The 24,752-nt window shown below is 36.9% G+C and overlaps 1 non-coding gene across 1 annotated transcript; it reads right to left on the bottom strand.

Annotated features, from left to right (window-relative positions):
• Nucleotides 1–485: 485 nt before the first annotated feature.
• Nucleotides 486–716, bottom strand: LOC124937195. The gene has a single exon (XR_007099304.1). It is a non-coding gene; the product is annotated as a small nucleolar RNA U3 (small nucleolar RNA).
• Nucleotides 717–24,752: the final 24,036 nt, after the last annotated feature.

Here is a 24,752-nt window from a genome sequence, read left to right as displayed (position 1 = left end):
TATTCACACAAATAGAAGACATACTTTCCTGTCCTTTTAGATCTCAAAGAGACAGAACAGGTCATCTTCAAGTAAAGAAGTCTAGCTTAAAATATGTTTTGAAAAGAAGAAAACACTCATATAGGAAAAAGACCTAATAAAAACAAAATTCACACAAAGAGAAGAAGGAATAGAGTCATGTCTTTTAGAATATCAAGTATGCAGACAGACCTATATAACAGATATGTTCAAGTAAAGTCTTGCACAATGGAAGGTAGATGAGCACATTTGTTAATTGGACTAATTGTCTTCAAAAACTCATGCCTCTCTATCGTCAAAGAATATTATCAGCAACAAACCATGGCCCCCAACAAACAGCTCAAGGACTATTTTGGAATATGGTTAAATAGCTCTTCAATATTAGGATGTCACCAACTAAAGGAGTCCAGTCTATATAAGTATACCAAAAAATGGTTTTGACAATAGAAAAGAAAAGGTTTGGAGTCTGTCTGTCAGACAACCGCAAGACCAACCCAGCCCGGGCCAAAGCCCATTCACTGAGAACGATCCTCTACAGCAATGTGACCCACAAGCCAAAGCCGGCAGCCACAGCACCGTTAATCACGCTCTGGTCTAGCAGGAACATCTCATCAACCAGACATAGATTCCTGTCTCCTTAGTAATCAAGGATACAGATGTACGAGCCTATAGAACAGATCCTGTTCAAGTAAGGTCGTGACTTGCAATCTCTAAACTTTTTTGTATATGGTGTAGAAAGTAATATCATATAACCAATGTGGGATCACAGTAACAACTGGTAAGTAACTTAAGGCCTTGTTTTAGGAATATGGTTAAATTTAATTATATTCTTAATTAAGAAACAAAATTAATAAGTACACCATTATTTACCTAAACAAGATCTACAGAGTTGAGTTGAGAGACTGAACAGTGATATGGTAATAATACAGGAAACAAGAATGATCAGGATAAGCTCGGTTAAGACTATCTTTATATATCCTGCCTGTTCCATCGTCCCCAAAGCAGGACATGAAGAAAGAAAAAAAAAAAAGACTACCAGTAACATACATGTAGCTAGTAATTTCAGTATAATTGTATGACATTTATGTATGTTATGTGTGTTGTGTTTATGATAAGTTTAGACAGTTATACAAGTTAGAAGTTAGTAACTGTTTGTGTAGTGGGTAGTTATGAAAGGTAGTTATGTAACTGTAATACTGTAATGTTTGGGTATAACAATCCCAAATATCTTTATCAATGTTATGGAAAATCTTAAAGGTTGTTATGTACCTTTTCTTCTTCTTCTTGGCTGTTAATGAATTGACAGATCCTTCCTTCTTCTTCAGATCTCTTCTTCTTCTTCAAAAACACTGCTTCCGCTGCCCTAAATCATAAAACCACATAATTCAGAAATTTGTCAAACCCTAACATGTAACATCTTGGTATCAGAGCCATACAATCCTACCATGGTGGAAACCCAACAACAGTCAGAGATTAATGCCCTTCGTGCTTCCATCGAAACGTTAACTGCCTCATTTCTTCATGTAAACACTAGAATGGATCGTAGATTTGACACTATTGAAACTCGTATGAAGGCCACTGAAGAACAAATTCATATTCTTGGCCAAGAAAATCGCCATAGGGGACACGAGGGTAATGGCCTTCAGAACCCTCCACGTGATAGAAACGTTCGACATATTCCTCCAACCCGGCTCACCAAAGTCGACTTTCCTCGATTTGATGGAACCGAAGTGGAAGGTTGGCTCATATCTGCAGAACAATTTTCCGAGTTGATAAGACGGAGGATGAAACTAAAACAGACATTGCTCCCATCCATTTTACGGGCAACGACAGAATGTGGTACGGTTCCTATTTGCAGCAACGTAATCATCGGGAAATCTTGACGTGGGAAGTGTTTAGAAGGGATCTACTAGCACATTTTGGTCCCTCTATGTATGACACCCCCATGAGACAGATTATGCACCTGCAACAGAATGAGGAATCAGTCATGTATTACAATCAACAATATATAAATATTTCCCAGAGGCACAGGCATCACTCACAACTTCATTAACAGTAGGATACTAAGAAATATAGGCCACGAGGCTATGAAAACTCAAGTGTTGTCGGTAAAAGTGGCAGACGGTTCAATCCTGTTTTGTTCCAGCATTTGCAAAAACCTGAAATGGTCCATGGAAGGTAAAGATTACCAAGTGGATATGAAAGTTTTTACCATGACAAGTTATGATATGGTGTTTGGCATAGAGTGGTTAATTACTTTAGGCACATCAGCCTGGAATTTTGAAAATATTACATTTTCTTTTGAAATGGAGGGTGCAACTATTACCTTGCAATCTGGGTAGTGTTTAGTCATAAGCCTGTCTCTTTTGGTCTTCACTTGTCTGCTTTCGTTCCACTCCTTTCCAACTCATTTCCGGTTCAACAATTTCAACACCGCGCCCCTTCTCCAGGGCGGCAGATGGGTCTAGAGAACCGAACTGTCTCACGATTCCCTTCCGGTTAGCTAAACCTCTCCTGAGCAATTCACCTATCACAGTAGTACGAAACCTTAAAAAAGGTGATCTACTAGTTGATTCAAGGAGGATCCGTTGAAGAGTGTCTGTTGTCTCGGTAGGGAAGAGTCAAATCTTTTCCAGCACCGGTGCAATATTCAAGAGTCCTTTAGAATTCGTTATCATACGAATGAGATCAAAAACGCTCTGCCGAGGCTCGAGTAGAAGAAGAGGTACTTGAACAGAGGGCCGTGGTTGGGTCTAGAGAAAGTGTGAAAATAAATTACACTGAATCATTTTATAAAATGGATTCATTTTCAGTGAAGGACTGCCCGCCGAAACTAGTTACTTTTTGATAAAGTCCTCAAGGCCGATGTCGGGGGACAAAGTGCCATCCCCGTTTCGCTTCGTCTTCCGGTCCGGGCTTACCCCTATCAACATTCCAGGTTTCGTGGATGCGTGTATGAATGCAACCCATAGAGAATCAAATGATATTTATGTTCCAATTTTTTCTCCCTCTGAATCAAACTTTTCCTTGCCATCCGCAATTTCAGAATCTCCTTGCTGAATGGCGTGTTCCCCCCGGTCGGAATAGGACAGTCAATTCCTTTCCTTCAAACCGTACATGAGAGTTTCCTACCTCATACGGCTCCACCAATAATTGCCCCTCTACCACATCGAACTAAATAAGATTCCTCTTGGATCTATTCCATGTTACTCATTAATGAACACTTGGTATATGGAGATATTTATACTTCGTTTCATATAAAGAAATATGAAATTCAGACGCATGTGACAAGCCAAGGCCCCGAAAGGATCACTAACGAAATACCGCATTTAGAAGCCCATTTACTCCGCAATTTAGGCAAAAATGGAATTGTGATGCTGGAAGAAATGAAACAAAAGAAAGGGTAGAGCTAGGACGGTTATTGTATGAGGTCTACCCAATGCTAGATGTAGAGGCGCATAATAGATCGATATGAATATCATGAGTTGTCCCGTAATAAAACCAGTTGCTGCTGATACCTTCTTCTGGGTTCCTTCTTCTCCCCCTTCCATAACCTGAGCTCGGAGAAGGAAGAGATAAGAGGGCCCTATGGAGAATGTGGTCAGAAATCCATAATAGAGTCCGACCACAACGACTTCCAAGAATTTTTTCTTTTGGATTGGAAACATGATGACCTCTTCCTTTTCGCCAAAGAAGATATCGCTCAAGCCCCCTTCTCTCACTTTTTTTTCTCAAGCTTGACTAATTAATAAAATTTAAAGGATTAAAGCTTTTTATTTGGGAAAGCTCATTTTTTTCCACAAGGACTCATAATGTCTTTCTATGGGATCGCGGGTCTTTTTATTAGTTCCTATTTGTGGTGCACAATTTCCTGGAATGTAGGTAGTGGTTATGATCGATTCGATCGAAAAGAAGGAATAGTGTTTCCATTTAATTGAATTTTTATGCTCATTATTTGTTTTAGGATAAGAAGATGCTTAGAAATCCTTTATTTTTTCAAATCAGCAAATGAGCATTTAAATGTCCCTCAAAAGTAAGTAAATAAATCTGAAACATATAAAATGCAGTTAATCCTGTTCTTTCCACTCTTTGCTTTACACCGTGAAGCGATGGGAGAAGTTTTTTTCTAATTTTTTCATCAATGTTGGCCCAGTCGAGGCTCGTCCATGCCCAATTCTGTCTGCTCCTTTTATTATTTTTAAATAATAAATAAAAATGCTTGGGAATTCATCTTATCCTTTTATTCAACCTCTGTGGCGGGATTTACCAGGTAGGTATAATTTAACGGGACCCTAGCCCGTCCTGTGGTCCTGAACAAACGTTCCATCCTGAAAAGGGAGCTCAGGAGCCTTCATCTCTTACGGAAAAACGGGAGTTTCTTTCAGTTTCTTAGTAAGAATGGGTGAGGGTATTCTGTCTAAATAGTAGACACAGTAATAAATACTAAATATCTGAGCCATAGAATTTCTTAATTCTGACACAAGGTACTTATTAGATCGAATAAGTAAATTTGATCATTCCATTAGACGACGACAGAGGAAGCAACCCGCCTGCTGTGGCGGGGTGGCTTTTTTCTTTCACAATCAGACCTGGACGATTATCCCTACCCGCCTTTTCCAAAATGTGTTACATATACTATTTTAATTTTTAAAGTAGTGGACAAACCAAAAAAGATAGAGAATCTTTTTGAGTAAGTAATAAGTAAATAGAAATTTTTCAATGAAGTTCTAAAAATTTCTAATTTTGTTGAAATAACTAGAGGAAAGGTATTACTCTAGAAACTTTTTGTATAATATCTAATCTACAAAAATATATATTATGTTATCCATTAAATCAATGGATTCGGTATTTTTTCTAAATCGGGAGGTTACACTGGCCGGATCAAAGGCGTAGAAGGTTCTTTCCTAAATCTGTTTCACCGTTAACTAGCTCACTCGATGGGACGTCAACATTGGGAATGCCAAATGCAAGACCTGGACCTGGTTCACGTAGTCAAGCAAAGCAGCAAAGCCCTCTTTCTCTTCGGGAGCTTTCGGCTATAAAGAATGGATTTTTCTCCTCGTTCAGGCTAGAATTTTAAAAGGATTTACCTAGCAAGTCTAGGAAAAAATACAATGAATTGTTTTAAATCCAACCTTTTGTTCTATTAACATGATTTTATTCCCATTCCAACGAAATGAATTTGATTAATACATGTACACCTACCAATTCGACATAGATTCAAAATCTAGATATTTTTTTTGGATCGTGTGATGAAGAGATTGTCCTTGTCCCCTGAACTAAGAAAAACCTTTTTCGAAAACTTCTTGAGGAGATCTTTTCTTACCATCCAGTGTGTTGGTACTAGATAGAAATGAAAACTCCAACAATTCCTTTGTTTTATATTTCGATTAGTAACATTATTTTTTGTGTGATGTCACTGCTTTTTAATAAATTAAAGGAATGATTTATTGGATTGGTTCATCAGAATCATTCACTATGCGGATAAAATCCATCTCTGTACATATATTATATACATAAGTATATGCACTAAACTCATAGTGACTAGTTTGTGGTTCATTCTAGAATTTTAGAAGGAGTTACCTAGCAAGTCTAGAAAAAATACAATGAATTGTTTTAAATCCAACCTTTTGTTTTATTAACTTGATTTTATTCCCATTCCAACGAAATGAATTTGATTGATACATGTACACCTACCAATTCGACATAGATTCAAAATCTAGATATTTTTTTTGGATCGTGTGATGAAGAGATTGTCCTTGTCCCCTGAACTAAGAAAAACCTTTTTCGAAAACTTCTTGAGCCCTCTTTCATTTCCAGATTTAGCGGTTATTAATCCCCTAACTTAGTGTAAGCTAGAGATAAATATCTCTCATCTTACATCTTAATAATGAATGAATGAAAGTGGAAGAAATGGGATTTAATCCCCTTCTGATCTGACGAACAAATTGCTCTCTAAGGGAATCCTATTTTTGGATTATGTATTAATATTTAATTTTTTTTGTATTATCCTTTTTTATTATAATGTATTTTAAAATTGTATTTTATTTCTATTTATTCTTTTTAAAATTGAAATTTTTTTATTAAGTTAAGACGGTTATTATTAATATATAATTATATTAATGATTCATAATATTAGATTAATATGTTTTATAATTCAAATTGAATTTAATTGACTAGAAAAATTCATGAATAACAAATCAAAAATTCTATGAAATCATGAAAAAAAAAAGAAAGATAACTTGGATCTAATCATAGCATTCTATTGACAATTTCAAAAAAGGGATACCCCAAACACAAATTAATCTTATAGAGGGTCACCAGTTGGAGAAATGGTTAAGGAAGGGCAGCCTGACTGCCATGGTACAAGCAAAAACAGAGAATGAAGCCTAGTTCTTTGCACTTATCACAAGAGCCCAGGATTCCTAGGCTTAATCGGGTATTACCGTAGATTCATCAAGCAATACGGTTGCATTAATCGACCCCTTACTTCTCTGCTGAAAATGGATAGTTTGGTTGAAACAAAGAAGCAAATGACGTATTTCAGTTGCTGAAACAAATGATGATATCCTCTCCAGTTCTGGCGCTGCCCAATTTTCAAACTCCATTTGTTGTAGAGACGGACGCAAGCGGAGAAGGCATTGGTGCAGTGTTGATGCAGGAAGGTCGCCCAATAGCATTTATCAGCAAAGCTATCGAATCCGAGAAGCTGCCATCATCGACTTATGAAAAGGAACTGATGTCCTTAACATTTGCTGTGCAGAAGTGGAGAACCTACCTCAAATATAAAACATTTGTGGTGAAAACAGACCATAAAGCGCTTAAGTATCTGCTAGAACAAAGAGTGCAAACTCCTGCAAAACAAAAGTGGCTTTACAAATTGGTAGGTTATGATTTCACAGTTCAGTATAAAAAGGGAAAAGAGAACCTGGTGGCAGATGCATTATCTAGGCGGGATACAAGGGTCCAATGTGCAGGAATTTTGGTATACCAAACAGCTGTGCAAAAACAAATATAAGAAACGTATGTCACAGATCTAAATCTGGTCAAGCTTGTTCATGAAATAAGTGATGCACCAAATTTTCACCCGGATTTCACTTATATCGATGGCACATTGAGAAGAAGAGGGAAATTAGTAGTTGGACGAAACGTTGAATTGAGGACCACACTGATAGCATTACGGTGCAGAAGGGGGATATTCAGGCTCACTGGTCACACAAAAGAAATTGCAGCTAGTATACTTTTGGTCAGGAATGACTAAGGATGTGCGGGAGTTTGTTTGAACCTACGAGACATGTCAAAAAAATAAGTCAGATAATATGGCATATAAAGACAGGTTACAGCCATTAACAATTCGATATCGATATTGGGAATCCATCTCCATGGATTTTATAGAAAATCTCCCCAAAACACAATGTAAATATGTAATTTTCGTGGTGGTGGACAGAATGTCCAAGATGGCACATTTCATTAGCCTGCGACACCCATTTTCTGCCAAAACAGTCGCTGAAGCTTTTGTCAATAATGTCTCTAAACTTCATGGGATGCCTCTGTCTATAGTTAGTGATCGAGATAAAGTGTTTCTCAGCACCTTTTGGAGAGAATTCCTAAAGATACAACAGGTGCAGCAAAGTTTGTCCACAACATATCATCCCTAATCAGACGGACAAACATAAATTGTAAGCACTTACCTACGATGTATGGCTGGACAATCCCCCAAGGAATAGGTTCGTTGGTTGCCATTGGCTGAGTGGTGGTATAACACCAACTTCCATTTAGTCATCCAAACCTCATCCTTTGAAGCTATCTATGGGTATTTTCCACCAACTCACACCTCATATGTCGCTGGAGATTCAAGAGTTGAAGAAGTGGACTTAACTCTTTCTACACGAGAAACAACTCTCCAATTACTGAAGTTTCACCTACAAAGAGCACAAAACCGAATGAAACAGGTGCAAGATAAGAAAAGAACAGATGTGATACTTGAGGTAGGAGCTTGGGTCCTGTTAAAACTGCAGCCCTATAGACAATTATCTATTCGAAAATGTTTCCACAAGCTGTCTCCTAAATTTTTTGGACCATTCAAAGTGCTAGAAAGGATCGGTAATGTGGCTTACAAACTGGAGCTAGGAGCTGGTGCAAAAATACACAATGTTTTTCATGTATCTCAGTTAAAAAGTTTCCAAGGCACCCCTACTGCCATTGTGGAAATCCCCCAAACCAAGGAAGCTGACAGGAAAGGCAAGATAGTAGGGGAATGAGAGGTCACAGTTCGAAACAAAAAAAAGGCACAAGTTTTGGTTGAATGGATGGTTCAGGTCCTGAAGACAAAACATGGGAAGATTTTGAAACAATGCATATTCAATTCCCTGAAATGTTCCCAACATGGAAACAAACTAAAGCAAGAACTGTTCGTCGTGGACGACAAATGTTTTAAGGGGGGAATAATGATACATGTAGCTAGTAATTTCAGTATAATTGTATGACAGTTATGTTTGTTGTGTGTGTTGTGTTTATGATAAGTTTAGACAGTTATACAAGTTAGAAGTTAGTAACTGTTTGTGTAGTGAGTAGTTATGAAAGGTAGTTATGTAACTGTAATACTGTAATGTTTGGGTATAACAATCCCAAATCTCTTTATCAATGTTATGGAAAATCTTAAAAGTTGTTATGTACCTTTGCTTCTTCTTCTTGGCTGTTAATGAATTGACAGATCCTTCTTTCTTCTTCTTCAAAAACACTGCTTCCGCTGCCCTAAATCATAAAACCACATAATTCAGTAATTTGTCAAACCCTAACCTGTAACACAGTATCAAGACTAGCTACCAATAAATTTATCCCAGGTGTTTGTTCTCCGAGAGACAGTTGAGAAATGCAGACTAAAAGTACGAGACACATTAAACAAACAAACAAACAGTGCAAAGACAAAACCCTAGCCTATTTCTTCAAGCCAAGGGAAGAAATCATGTCTTACAATCCGAATGAGTTGATGCGAAGAGTGGGATTTCCGTCGGAGACACTGAGTGGCGTTCTATGTGCCGATTGTGGTCAGCCAGCCGCTCATAGTACTCGACGCTACTTTATTCGGTCATTCGACGGAAGAGAACCCATTTGCTGAGATGAAATTGGACAAATGCAGCGGCGAAATGACAAAATCAAAAGAAAGCAATGAAGAAGAAGAAGCGGTGCATTTTGATCGTAATCTCATGGTTATCAAAACTGAGGTGAAATTAGTAAGAAATAGAGAAGAAAGAGCTCTTCATTCATAGCTACAATTAATTGGCGGTTGACATGACATGACCTCTCCTTCGAGTTGACTCACTTCGTCTTTATTTCTTTTTTTATTTAAATCAATAATATTAAAACAGCCCCTAAAGTTACTACAATATACAACTAACACTTTAATTTTTTAAAACAATTATTACAATATTTTTTAAATCATATTACTTTAAATATTGTACTAAACAGAATTTTGATAGACATTTATATTATTATATATGAATTTATCACCGATTGTTTTTCTCTCTCGAGTAATAGATTTCGTAATTGTGTATTGATCGACCATTATCCTTGTCATTACTCTTTCATAATACATCTATTGATTCATCATTCCTAATTATAATCTCACATCGGAAGATGATGGTAGTGCGAGAAGTTTCTTAATCTATAAAAGAAACTCTCCCCCATTTGGTTTATTGCACCTCATAGTTGTATATTTTATTCTTTATTAATTGACATCCTTATTGCTTGGAGACGTAGACGTCATTTGGCCGAACTGTGCGTGTTCTTTCTTTCATTTCCTATTTTATTGTATAAGTCCCCCCCCCCCCCAACAATTGCTCTTTGATACAGTATGAGTGTTATTAGTATCATTCTAATGGGGACATTGATAATATAATTGTTTCCATAGTTTCTTTAATTCATCTTCTTTCACAATACTTGTATACATAGCTTCTTCATTCTTAATTTTTTTGTGATGATTGAAATAAACATCTAACAATCTTACATCATATTAAAAATTTAAGGATAAAAATATATTCAATAAAATAGAAGCATCACTAAAACACATATAGTTAATTCAAATTTGCACTCATATATACTTCCATGACACTATCTCTTCAAACACATATAATTCATTCAAATGTTTACCCATATATACCACCATCACACTATTCCTTTAAACACATATAATTCATTCAAATTTACACCGACATATATCACAATCACACTATCCTCTCAAACACATATAATTCATTCAAATTTGCACCCACATATGCCACCATCACAGTATCGTCTCAAACACATATAATTTATTCAAATTTGTATCCCACATATACCACCATCACACTATCCCTTCAAACACATAAATTATTCAAATTTTTACCCACATATACCACTATCATACTATCTCCTTAAACACATATAATTTATTCAAATTTGCACTCACATATACCACCATTACACAATTCTCTCAAACACTTATTCACATTTATACCCACACATACAATCATCACATTATTTCTTCAAACAAATATAATTCACTCAAATTGTCATTTGTAAGACTTCAAACTCTAGTCTCAATTGTGGAAGGTGATCTTTTTAACCATTAGACTACTTGTGATTGATAAGATTTATTTATAATTGTATGCATGCATATATATTTTATAATCTAATAAATATCAAAATTTTGAATTGTTTTGATAAATTTCTCAAATAACATTTAAATCTTTATTAATAAGCTAAAAATATTTTTCAAATGTCTCTTATTTCTCATAAAACCAACCATTAATCTCAATCATAGTTTTAAACAACTCTTATCCTTCAGTAAAACTTACCACCAAATTTCAATCTACCTTTAATCACAGGACGTCATAATCATTTGTTAACGACCTCTTACTTTCTCGATAAACTACATCTCAATCACACTTTCACATGTCTCTTATCCCTAGGAAAACAAACCACCAATCTCAATCGACATTTAACCTAGTTACCTCACACTTTGTTCAATCAAATATTTGATTCATATTTTTTAACCACTCTCAATTATTACCAGCATATTATCCATCGACAAACTACATGCAAATCACACTTGATTAAAGATTGTACCTTTTATGTTAGGTTGTAAGTTCAAAACATACATATAATATTTTTAATTTTATTTTTACTTGTTTCAAGTTTATGAGTGGGTCAACCCACGATCCAACCCAAGTATCTATTTACTCTCACATATATATCCAAATTAATTATAACTCCCGACCCGACAAACCAAATAAATTCAAATTAAGCATTATTATTATATAAATATATATATTCGTTAGTTAAAAAGATAAATTTATATTGTTAAGAATGTCCCACATTCATCAAATTTAGTGTTAAATTTAAATATAAAATCTTATTAGCTTAGTTAGTTAAAGACTGTACTTGTTTTTGTAAGGTTGTAAGTTCAAAACATATATATATATATATATATAACTTTTAATTTTATTTGTAACTGTTTCAAATTTATGGGCGGGTCAGCCCACGATCCGACCCATGTATTCATTACTACCACATATATATTTAAATTAACCACAACTCGCAACCGACAAACCATGAAAATTCAATATAAGCATTATTATATATGTAAATAAGTAGAAGTTGTCATTGACTTTTCTAAAAAAACTCATAGTTAGTGTTCTAAAATAGTGAACAACAAAAGTAAAAAAAATTGTGTAAAATTTATTTTAAAATAATAATACAAAAAAATATATTTATAAAATTAATTAATAAATAAAAATTAATTTGAATAAATAAAAACATTTTTTTAATTTATAAACATACAATAACTCCTTTTGCAATAAATTCATACAATTAAAATCATATATAAACTTAATACTAACAATTAAATTAATATTGTGGTGAAAAACTATCACCCTAAAAATGAAAGCGGAATAATAACAACCGTAGTGGAATGTAGAACAATAGCGTAAAAATAAGAAAGAACGAAAATAACGATACAAGAATCTTACCCAGATTCGGACCAACAATGTCTTACATCCTTGTTTTGGAGAATCAATTCATTAAAGTTATAATAGGGATTATAAACTCTAACTCTCTCTATTTATTCTAGAATTTAGTCTCACACTCTTCTCGATTACAATGTATATATATATAGGCTTTTATAATTCATTATTAGGGTAATGATAATGTAATATCTTTGACATCTCCAACATGATATGATATTGTGGTCTTTTAGGTTACATTTCCATAATAATACGATTTGATTGACATCTTCAACATTATGTGATTTCATGCTTTTTTGAATCCAATAAAAAATTGCACATATCTTCCTTCCCCCTTTTGTACCTAACATTGAGGTAAATCCAATTGAGCCTCAAAACCTTAGGCCCAATTCTATATGATAGGATCGGCTTTATCGATAGAGACGGGGTCTGGCTAAGGATGAAGGCTTATGAAAAACAGTTTGAAAGAAATCCTGTTAGGAATTTGATTCGCTTTCTATTCTACACAAACTTGTGTAAACACTTGAAACGGATTCAAGGCAAAATTGTTTACTTGGGTTTGAAGCACAAGATGAAATATGAAAAGATGACAGAAAAGAAGAACACATCAGTTTGTTTATGGATGTTCGGAGAAACTCTCCTACGTCACCCCTTCTTCCAACCACCAGAAGGATTCACTATAATATGATTACAATCAAATACAGTTTACACACACACTTAGCTCACTATTGAACAGAACACTTTCTGTTCAATTACAAGATGAAGAATATCACTCAGCTAAAGGTGTTTTGATTCTAGCTCTCTCTCTCTCGATTCACACACAGTACAATCAGAAAGAAGCTTCACAATATTCAAAGGCTTGAATTCTCTGTAGTTTTAGTAAGCAAGATTGGCAAGCAAAAGGTGCTTCATCCGTTGTCCTTAGGATTGATTAAATACTGAGCAGGAGCCAACGGTCGAAACATCAAGAATGATACGTGGCACCCTTCCATTAGAAAACTTCCATTGTACACAGTAGGTTCTGAGCACAAGGATCGTGGCCGTACAAAACTGGTAGTGCGCCGAATATTCCATCAGGGATGTACCTGCAAAACAAGTAATTTGAGAAAAATTCTCTTACGTGGAATTCCTTGATTGGATGCGTATAGCTGTTGTACTCATCTTCACTAGAAAGTGGATCAGGATTAGGGTACAACTATAGCACGTGGGTAGGTGAAATGTTAGATTCAAGCGTACTTCTTAAACTGTGCATTAGACGTATTTCAGTTAGACGAATTGTGAAAATCAGTCTAATGAAGTAAGTCATCTCCTTCTAATAGAAAAACGTCTATTAGACCGCCTGGTCTAATAGAATTAGACTCGTGTCTAATTATTTAATAACCATTAGACTGCACGTCTAACTCCACTGAGTTAGACTGAACGTCTAATTCTGGTTCTACCTCAGACTTGTCTGAAGGAGTTAGACGCACGTCTAACTTTCATTAATTAGACCACACGTCTAATTATTCAATAACCATTAGACTGCACGTCTAACTCCACTGAGTTAGACTGCACGTCTAATTCCGGTTCTACCTCAGACTTGTCTGAAGGAGTTATCGCACGTCTAACTTTCATTAATTAGACCACATGTCTAATTATTCAATAACCATTAGACTGCACGTCTAACTCCACTGAGTTAGACTGCACGTCTAATTCTGGTTCTACCTCAGACTTGTCTGAAGGAGTTAGACGCACGTCTAACTTTCATTAATTAGACTCGCATCTAATTATTCAATAACCATTAAACTGCACGTCTAACTCCATTGAGTTAGACTGCACGTCTAATTCCGGTTCTACCTCAGACTTGTCTGAAGGAGTTAGATACAAGTCTAACTTTCATATTCTATTAGACTGTACGTCTAACTCCACTAAGTTAGACTGCACGTCTAATTCCGCATAAATTAGACTACCCGTCTAATTACAAATATATTAGACTTATGTCTAATTCCGTGTATTCATTAGAATATCCGTCTAATTCTTTACATCTATTAGACTACACGTTTAACTCTGATGAGTCAGACTGTACGTTTAATTCTATTAGACTTATGTCTAATTCCATTAGACTTACGTCTAATTCCATTAGACTTACGTCTAATTCCGTGTATTTATTAGACCATCCGTCTAATTACACGTCTATTAGACTACACGTCTAACTTATATGAGTTAGATTGTAAGTCTAATTTTATGCAATGAAAGCCAAAATTGGTCTAATGATACTCATTAGATCCAAGTCTTATAACACATTGTCTTAATACACCTCTATCAAAACTTATAAGTTATTTCATCATCAAAATATTAGTGGTTAAATTATTTCAACACTTAGTCAAAATAATTTGACCCAACAATTTCCCCTTTTTTGATGAAGAAATTGCAGACCTGCATATATATATCAAAACATACATTTATCATATAAATAAAAAAACCTTGTTCACTTACATCATTCATCCAAAAACCAGTATTCGAGAATCTATCAAAGACAATTGTTCATAAGAGTTAAATAAGTTAAAAGAAGAGAAATTATTGTTCTTCCCTTTTAACTCGAGGATCGGTTGGACTCATCTCTTTCCCGGGAAGCATGTTGAAGAAGGGAGGATAGCCGCGACCACCACGACCGCCTGCACTTGATCTTCCACCGCATTCACCACCACTGGCACGTCCACCTTGATCGACATTGGATAGCCTACTCCGGCCACCACCACTTCGACCTCCACGCTCACCACCGTTTCGACCACCACCTCTCTTGGTTGGTCTAGGATTTTCATCAGTGCTTGGGGCTCGCCTGGATCTTGTGCCAGTTGACACACCACCATTCCTTCTGCTTGACTCTCCTTGAACTGGTCGAGGTTGAGCACCTTCAGCATTGACCTTTGCATCCTCCTTTGCTTGAAACCTTCTAGTAATGGAGTTAGCAAATTCTTGGCGTTCATTATCATTTCTACTCATGCAACCCTGGATTTCCACCATCTGATTCTTCACCAGACTAAATTCTTCCATAGTTTCCTTGTGGCGTTCATCATTGAATTGCCTTTCAATGTCCAATAATTCACTTTGACGATTGAAGAGATCCTTTTCATACTTTGAAAAGTTTACATTTGCGATATGGGTCTCATATGTGTTCTTCTTCAAAGTGTTATCCAGATCAGTGAGGACTTTGAAAATATTGTGAAAGCTCTCCCTTTCTTCTTCCCTTGAGTTCATTGTCTGAGACATGGTCTTATGAATTGATGAAATCATAGACCTCATAGATCTTAGCACTTTGTTTCCTTCGGCAGATGACTCTTCATGAGACGAAACTTCTTCAGATTCTGCTGCCATACTTTGAATAGGCTCAAAGTTTATATGAATATGCAAGATTTGCTCCGGATGATTCATTTCGGCATTCTTAGCAGCTTTGTCTCGTTCTTCTTCTTAAATTTCTTTTTCAGCCCTCTTAAATCTCTCAAGCATATTTCTAGAGTAGTGACGAGGAATGTTGATGTTTTTGTGAACACTTCTCACAACGGCGACGGGAAATAAACGGGGCTTCACAAAAGTTGCTTGTTGATCCTTTTCCTCATCAAATGAGGAACTTTCTTCTTCATCGTCTTTCTCTTTGGAGGGTTCCCCCTCAGTTCTGGCAGTTTCTGGCTGAGTATCCTCGGCCAATTTCTCTTGAACACCCTCTATTCTCGCAACAAGGGTTAAAATCTCCTTTTCTTCAATAGGAGCTTTAAAAGACTCCTCAGTCACATCTTCCACAAGAATATCTTCTTCATTTATCTCAAGAGCTTGCTCAGGCTCTTGAACATTCACATTTTCTTCTTCTTCATTCAGACATTCTTGGAAGGGTTGATCTAGAATGCGTCTCTCTTCGGCAGAAAGATTCCCGAATTCGATCAGGAGAGCATCATCTAGCTGATCAGCATCTTTATCAGCATCTTGAATGTCCATAGCTTCTTCTTAATTGAGAGGTTCTGCGCCAGAACAATCGGCGCCATGAATATGTCTAGAAGCAACAGAGACATAACTGTCCAGGATATCATTCAACTTCTTCAATACTTTTACTTCAACATCAGCTCCATTCGCATCAGGATTGAAGTTAACTTTCCTGGCTTCAAAAATTAGAAAAAGAGCTTTTCCAAAAATGCAAGCTTCCACCATTTTTCTTTTCTTCAGAGCCTCACCAACTTCTGAAGTTCTTGCCCATTTCAAGACTTTCTTATCGTTTGCCACCCTCTTCTTCCATTCTTTTGTTATGGAAGCATTTGATAGAGAGTCGTTGTACTTGGAGGACATCCTCTCCATGGACCAGGACTCATAAATTCCCAATTTCTCAGCAGTAAGAACTTTAACTTGATCCAAAATAAGGTCAACGATACCTGTTGCCTGAGATACCTTCTCAGGAGCTTGAATTGCAATGGATTTTCCTTTTCCAACAACCTTTACGGGTTTTGGAGCGGGTCTTGGTTCACCAATCACAATTCCACGTGTCCCTTTTCTGGAGCGCAACAGTTCGAAAGAAGATTGTGGTTTCTTACAGAGCTTAGCAGGAAGCTCCATACAAACAACTTTCCCGACTACCAGAGAATCTTTAGGGACATGAATAATGGGTTCACTAGCCACAAGGGTAAGAATAGCACCTTGTTCTGGTTGCAATGACTCTGTAGCACAGGCGGCTACTAGATCAATTTGAACAACAGGAGACTCAACCCTGTCAACAATTTCATCATTTGGACCGGCTGACTCAACAGCAGGCCCTTCAGCAGATTCTCTCAAAGGAGAGAATACAGATTCAGCTTGTTCCACTACTGGAACATCAAGTTTAGGCACAGCGGCCAAAGATTTTGAGGACTTCACCTTTGCAGATTTAGACGCTCGGGGCGCCCTTGTCTTCTTCTCCTTTAAGGCACAAGACCTCGAAGGTTTCCTAAAAAAGGTTGAAGGAGTGGATAGTGATAATATTGGAGTTGCAACAAGTATGCCTGGACCTTGCTTCAACCTTGAATCAACAGATTCAGAGTCCTTCTGGTTTGGACTTTTCAGACTGGAGGAACTGGCCTCCGATTCGTTCACCGTTTTGGTTCTCTTTGCCCCTGTTGACATAACAAAAGCAGAAGGCTTGGATCGGGTGGAAGGTTTTCCACCGGTTTGGAAACTAGAAGCACCAGATGCAGATTCAATGTTGTTCTTCAACCACGTCATTGTACTAGTCACTGTAAGAGTAGTAAATACTCGTGGAGAATTGATCTACACCGGTTCACCAACGGGAATCCCCAAATGCTTCAACAAGTGACTCAGTTGAGCCGCATATGTAATACTTTCTTTGTTCGTCTGACTGATAGAATAACACAAATTCTGAAAAAGGGTATGAGCCCAGTTTACCTGGATCCCTTTTTAAATGACACACATATAGTCAAAACGGTCTTGACTATAGAGATTGAAGGAACCGGCTTTCCCTTGCAGCGCCTTCGCCACCACGTCATTCAGGAGAATGAAATGTAGTTTGAATACCTTTTTGGATCCATTCACATGGATTTTCGAACCATCTGTAGAGAAAGTTGTCTTCATCTCCTCCATGATTTCTGAAGAGAGAACCAAGTCGAAAAGATGACCCTCCGTCGGAAGTTCAAAGAACTCCGCATAGACTGCTTCGTCAAAAGAAATCTTCGTTCCGTTGACGGTTGCTACGATGGAATCATCCACCATAGTTGTCGTTTTGAAGAACTCGCGAACTTCGTCTTCGTAGAAGATGAACAGTCCGCCCAGATACTTCCTTAACCCAGAATATTCTAGGGTTTGGAACATCTTCACCACCTCCGGTTGATCAAACGAATACACCGATGGAAAGTCCACCTGCAAAGTACAGTGACCGAGAGTGATTTTCTTCACCATTTTGAGAGAATATGAACCGACACAGGATTTCAGAGAGATTTAGTGAGAGAACTACAAAGAAAGCTAGGGTTCTTAAAAATTTCGAGAGATTGAAAGCTTTCAAATTCATGCAGAAATGTCCTTATATAGATGAAAGAGGGATATACAGAATAACCGTCTATTCTAGGGGTATGGCCCATTAATAAATGTTAGACGTCCTTTTTCAAGAAATCATCATTAAAAATGAGGGTATATCAGTCATTTTCTCTAACTTGATAGACACGTGTCTTCATATTATTAAGAGATGATTGTTTGATGTTTTGAGCGGGAAAAGCAGATAGCTCTCAACGTGGGACATCTGTCCTTGATCAGTCTAATCGGCACGTAGTTAGACGTTTTTCTTACTCCATAAATCCATATAACACAACGTCTATTAGACGGATGAGTCTATTAGACGCATACGTCTAATTTCGGGTTTATAAAAATTCGTCTAATGTTTATTAGACGTGTACGCCTAATTCCGCATAAACACCACGTGTTAGACGTGTGTTTATTAGACGTGAGCATCCTTTTGCTCATGACGTAAAAACGTCTAACGTCTATTAGACGTGTCTGTCTAATTGCGTAGGTATAACACCTCAACATATAGACTTAGATGTATGGATTATGAGCAAAAATACGTCTAAGTACATACTGTTTCTTTTAGATACCCTTGTCTAATTAGACCGATTATGGATATTCGTCTATAGAATATCTTTACTTCCAAAGTAATTTTTCCCTCTCATTATAAATATGGACATTTAGAGTTTAATAAATAATTTTTGTGGTCTAAAGACCAAAAACATTTTTAACGAATAAACACATTTATTCTTCCAGAATGGCAAATGTCATTGTTGATCTTCCAAGCTGTGTACTCAGAGGAGTACTCTTCTAGCTTCCTTCCTGCTATCCTCCTGCATCACCTACAAAATAAACTATTTACAAATTTTGATACCCACACTTAATTGGGTCCTCGATCAATTAGTCCCTTAGAATCCATATTTGAGTTATTCTAATGGATTTCCCATTTTGTGTTGTGATTAATGCATAAGATTTTGACTTAGCAGATGACTTCCTGCTAGCCATTGATCCTTTGACTTTTGAAGAAGATTTTCTTTTAAAACTCCTTGACTTAAAGTCAGGATTTAAATTACCAGACTTATTAGTTTTTTCTAGCTTATTCTTAAGCCAGCTAACAATCGGTGGAATATAAACTATTTCATTTTTGAAAGCAACTTCTTCATGAATAGGATCAGGTTCACTGTCAGTCATACTCCCTTTGACAAAGTTTATAGTCTTAAACTTGTCATTTGGTTTTGACTTTGTGCATGACAGGTTAGGATCATTGCTGTTATATCCCAATCCGGATCTAGATCTAGCAGGTTTCAAAATGCTGATCTGATATTTGACAGCATCACCAGATCTTGTCCATGCATTGACAACTTAGTTAAGCCTTTTGTTTTCAGATGAAAGAGTTTGAATCTGTTCTTTGAGCATCTCATTCTGCTAGGGTCTAAAATCAAGGCATCGGTCCTAGAATAAATTCCAGCAACCTTTCTCGACACCCGGTCTCGGTCCTATGGTGCACATGGGCCAGATTTCTGTTTTGTTGTTTTATTATTTTGTTTTGCTTTCCTTTTTCTACTTTACAAACCGAATTCTGTTATTTTCTAGTTATTGTTGTAACTGAATATTTTGGGGCAAGATATCACCTATATAAGGCTGATCTTTCTTCCCCAAGGACCCATGAATAGAATGATGAAGATGTGACTTCGCCCCTATTCGTCTATTATTATTATTATGGACTGTTTGGTATAAACCAACAGTATTTCTCTTCGCACCCTTGGTTCTTCTATCCCTCCTCCCAAATTCTCTATTAAAACCTTCCGCTGCCCTTTGATTGTAAAATGTCCACCGGTCTTAGAGATCAAGAACTTGATTCTTGAACACAAAACACACCTTACGAAACAAGTCGTAACACATTCTCAGATGAGATCTCTTCAATCTTCTTTTGAAAATCATTTGACTCTTCCTATTTAGACAGATTTGGTTTATTTAAATCTGATGAAGATTTAGTTTCATTTAGAGATTCTGCTAGCTTCCTGTACTCGATGAGCATGTCATCTAGTGCAACTACCAGTTTTTCCCTTGAAAACCTTTCGGAAGAGAAATCAAATACCTCAGTCTCCTGAGTTCCTTCTTCATCTTCTCTAGCCATGAAACAAGCCACGTCTTCTTCATCACTTTCACTAGATGAGAAGTACAAGCCACAACTGCTTCCTCTATTCTTTCCGTCACCAGCCATAAGAGCCTTCAGCTCTTTTCCATCATCATTGGCATCTTCACGCTTTGGCTACCGGCATTCCGATGCATAATGACCTTTAATACCACAGTTAAAACAAGTAACATTAGCTTTAGATTTTCTATTATCATTAGAATTTGAAGAGTTTGAGTTAGAGTTGCTCTTCTTCATGAAGTCGCCAAACTTCTTCACAAAGAGAGACATGACATCGCTGCTCAGCTGCTGAGCTTCCATCTTCACGTCCGGAGCGGTTGGTGGCTCTTCAGCAGTCACCAGAACCTTGGCAATGATAACGGACGTGGGTTGATCTTCTTCCATCCTACAGTTCAGCTCGAACTCATAGGCCTTCAGGTCAGGAAAGAGATCAAAGAGAGAGATCTTGTTAAGATCTTTGGATTCTCTCATCGCCATAGTCTTTATGTCCCATTCTCTTAGAAGAGCACGCATGACCTTGATAGCAAGCTCCCGGTTGCTATATGTCTTGCCTAGAATGGACAGAGAGGAGACGATCTTGCTAAATCTGGTGTCGAAATTGTTCATTGTTTCACCAGGACGCATTTTGAAGCTGTCGAACTGTTGAGTAGCAACCATGATCTTGTTCTCTTTGGTTTGCTCGTTGCCCTCACACAGTTGAGTGAGTCTGTCCCAGACCTCTTTGGCAGTGTCACATTTGATGATGTAGTTGAACATACTGTCATCGAGAGATCTATACAGAACATCAAGGGCCATGTTGTTGAGGTTATTCTGCCTCTTTTCATCAGCGGTCCAGTCGGCCTTCTCCTTATCAATCTTAATAGGACCTTCTGTGACAACGCTCCACATGTCATCATGAAGAGAAGAGAGATGAGAACGAACTCTTTTCTTCCAAACAATGTAGTTTTCACGAGAGAAGGTTGGATTGGCTGTGGCACTGGCATCTTTGGGTATGTTCGACATATTTCAGGAAAGGCTTGAGAATATAAACAGGGCTCTGATACCAATTGATAGGATTGGCTTTATCGATAGAGACGGGGGTCTGGCTAAGGATGAAGGCTTATGAAAAACAGTTTGAAAGAAATCCTATTAGGGATTTGATTCGCTTTCTATTCTCCGCAAACTTGTGTAAACACTTGAAACGAATTCAAAGCGGAATTGTTTACTTGGGTTTGAAGCACAAGATGAAATATGAAAAGATGAGAAAAAAGAAGAACACAGCAGTTTGTTTATGGATGTTCGGAGAAACTCTCCTACGTCACCCCTTCTTCCAACCACCGGAAGGATTCACTATAATATGATTAGAATCAAATACAGTTTACACACACACTTAGCTTACTATTGAACATAACACTTTCTGTTCAATTATAAGATGAAGAATATCACTCAGCTAAAGGTGTTTTGATTCTAGCTCTCTCTCGATTCACACACAGTACAATCAAAAAGAAGCTTCACAATATTAAAAGGCTTGAATTCTCTGTAGTTTCAGTAAGCAAGATTGGCAAGCAACAGGTGCTTCGTCCGTTGTCCTTAGGATTGATTAAATACTGAGCAGGAGCCAACGGTCGAAACTTCAAGAATGATACGTGGCACTCTTCCATTGGAAAGCCTCCATTTTACACAGCAGGTTCTGAGCACAAGGATCGTGGTCGTACAAAACTGGTAGTGCGCCGAATATTCCATCAGGAATGTACCTGCAAAACAAGTAATTTGAGGAAAATTCTCTTACGTTGCATTCCTTGATTGATGCGTATAGCTGCTGTACTCATCTTCACTAGAAAGTGGAGCAGGATTAGGGTACATCTATAGCACGTGGGTAGGTGAAATGCTAGATTCAAGCGTATTGCTTAAACTGTGCATTAGATGTATTTCAGTTAGACGGATATTGAAAATCAGTCTAATGAAGTAAGTCATCTCCTTCTAATAGAAAAATGTCTATTAGACCGCCTAGTCTAATAGAATTAGACTCGCGTCTAATTATTCAATAACCATTAGACTACACGTCTAACTCCACTGAGTTAGACTGCACGTCTAATTCCGGTTCTACCTCAGACTTGTCTAAAGGAGTTAGACGCACGTCTAACTTTTATTAATTAGACCACACGTCTAATTATTCAATAACCATTAGACTGCACGTCTAACTCCACTGAGTTAGACTGCACGTCTAATTCCGGTTCTACCTCAGACTTGTCTGAAGGAGTTAGACGCACGTCTAACTTTCATTAATTAGACCACACGTCTAATTATTCAATAACCATTAGACTGCACGTCTAACTTCACTAAGTTAGACTGCACGTCTAATTCCGGTTCTACATCAGACTTGTCTAAAGGAGTTAGACGCACGTCTAACTTTCATTAATTAGACTAGCGTCTAATTATTCAATAACCATTAGACTACACATCTAACTCCACTGAGTTAGACTGCACGTCTAATTCCGGTTCTACCTCAGACTTGTCTGAAGGAGTTAGATGCACGTCTAACTTTCATATTCTATTAGACTGCACGTCTAACTCCACTGAGTTAGACTGCACGTCTAATTCCGCATAAATTAGACTACCCGTCTAATTACAAATATATTAGACTTACATCTAATTTCGTGTATTCATTAGACTATCCGTCTAATTATTTACATCTATTAAACTACACGTCTAACTCCGATGAGTCAGACTGTACGTCTAATTTTATTAGACTTACGTCTAATTCCATTAAACTTACGTCTAATTTAGTGTATTTATTAGACCATCGGTCTAATTACACGTCTATTAGACTACACGTCTAACTCCGATGAGTTAGATTGTAAGTCTAATTTTATGCATTAAAAGCCAAAATCGGTCTAATGATATTCATTAGATCCAAGTCTTATAACACATTGTCTTAATATACCTATATCAAAACTCATAAGTTATTTCATCAACAAAATATCAGTGGTTAAATTATTTCAACACTTAGTCAAAATAATTTGACCCAACAATATAAATTATCCACCTTGCTTATATGTCTATTGTCAAACGAATGAGCATCATCACTAAGAACACCCTAGAACTGATCCTCATACTTCTCTGATTATGTTCCAACCTTTGTGACGTGAATATAGTCGCAACATTTCCAAAACTTGTTTCTCGTCACCACTTTCGTGACCATATCTTCGGGATTCTCATATGTGTGAACCTACTCCACAACTACCGCTCCACTCGTTATGACATCTCGAATGTAATGAAGCTGAATGTTGATGTTCTTTGTAAGGTCGTGAACATCGAGTTCTTGGACAAGTGTATGGTGTTGGGTTATCGCAAAATAACTCCACTATCTCGTTCTTCACCCCTAATTCACCCAAGAGACACTTCAACCAAAGTGCCTCCTTGACTCCCTCCATCATAACGATATACTTAGCCTCCGTTGTTGAAAAGGAAACTACATAATGTAATTGTACCTTCCAACTTATCGAGCATCCAAGTAGAATAAACACATATCCCGTTAGGGACCTTCTCTTATCCAAGTCACATGCAAAATGAACATCAATATATCCTCTCAACTTATCATCACCTACACCCACCCGTTTAAAACAAAGACTAACATCTAAGAATCCCCTAACATTATGGAGAATTTATTTCGTCACCTCCCAATGTTCTTTCCCCAGGTTCGCCATGAAGCAACTTACAAGACTAACCGCATGAGAAAGATCGGGTCGCGTACATACCATGATATACATTAGGCTCCTAATGGCACTCGCATATGGGGTGTTTTCCATTCTAACCTTTTCCTCCTCGGTATTCAATGATATCTTTGAGGAGATCTCAAAATGAGTAGTTAATGACGTTTGAACCGTCTTAGTGTCAGACATCCCAAACTTTTCAACTACTTTTTAGAGGTAGTCACTTTGAGACACGAATAAGGATCCTTTTTCCCGATCCCGCTCAATCACCATCCCCAATTTTTTTTGTCGGTCCCATATATATCATCTCAAACTCACTCCCTAACAAACTCTTGACCTTACAAACTTCTTTCTTGATTCCCAATGCGATCAATATATCATCCACGTATAACAATAAAAGATCCTGCAACCATAAACTCAATTAACATAGACACAACTATTAAAATTTCTCCTCACAAAATGGTTACCAAACAAGAAATCATCAAAGCATAAATACTATTTATATCCACAAATAACACCATCACATTATTCCTTCAAACAAAACGAAAACGAAAGGTGATCATTTTAACTATTAAACTACTTGTGATTAATGAGTTTTATTTATAATTTTATGTACGCAAATATATTTTATAACCTAATCAATATCAAAATTTTGAGCTGTTTTTATAAAATTCACAAATAATATTTAACTCTTTATTAATATGAAAAAAAATATTTTCTAACTATAAAAAACACTTTTACATGCCTCTTATCTTATCTCTCGGTAAACCAACCACCAATCATCATCTCAATCACACTTTCACACATCTCTTTTATCTCTCGGGAAACCAACCACCGACCTAAATCAACTTATTATCCCTCGACAAACTAACCATA

Source organism: Impatiens glandulifera, chromosome 4, assembly GCF_907164915.1.
Source record: "Impatiens glandulifera chromosome 4, dImpGla2.1, whole genome shotgun sequence".
Classification (NCBI taxonomy): Eukaryota; Viridiplantae; Streptophyta; class Magnoliopsida; order Ericales; family Balsaminaceae; genus Impatiens; species Impatiens glandulifera.
Note: the sequence above shows the minus strand (reverse complement) of the source record. Positions and strands in the feature narration are given on the sequence as shown.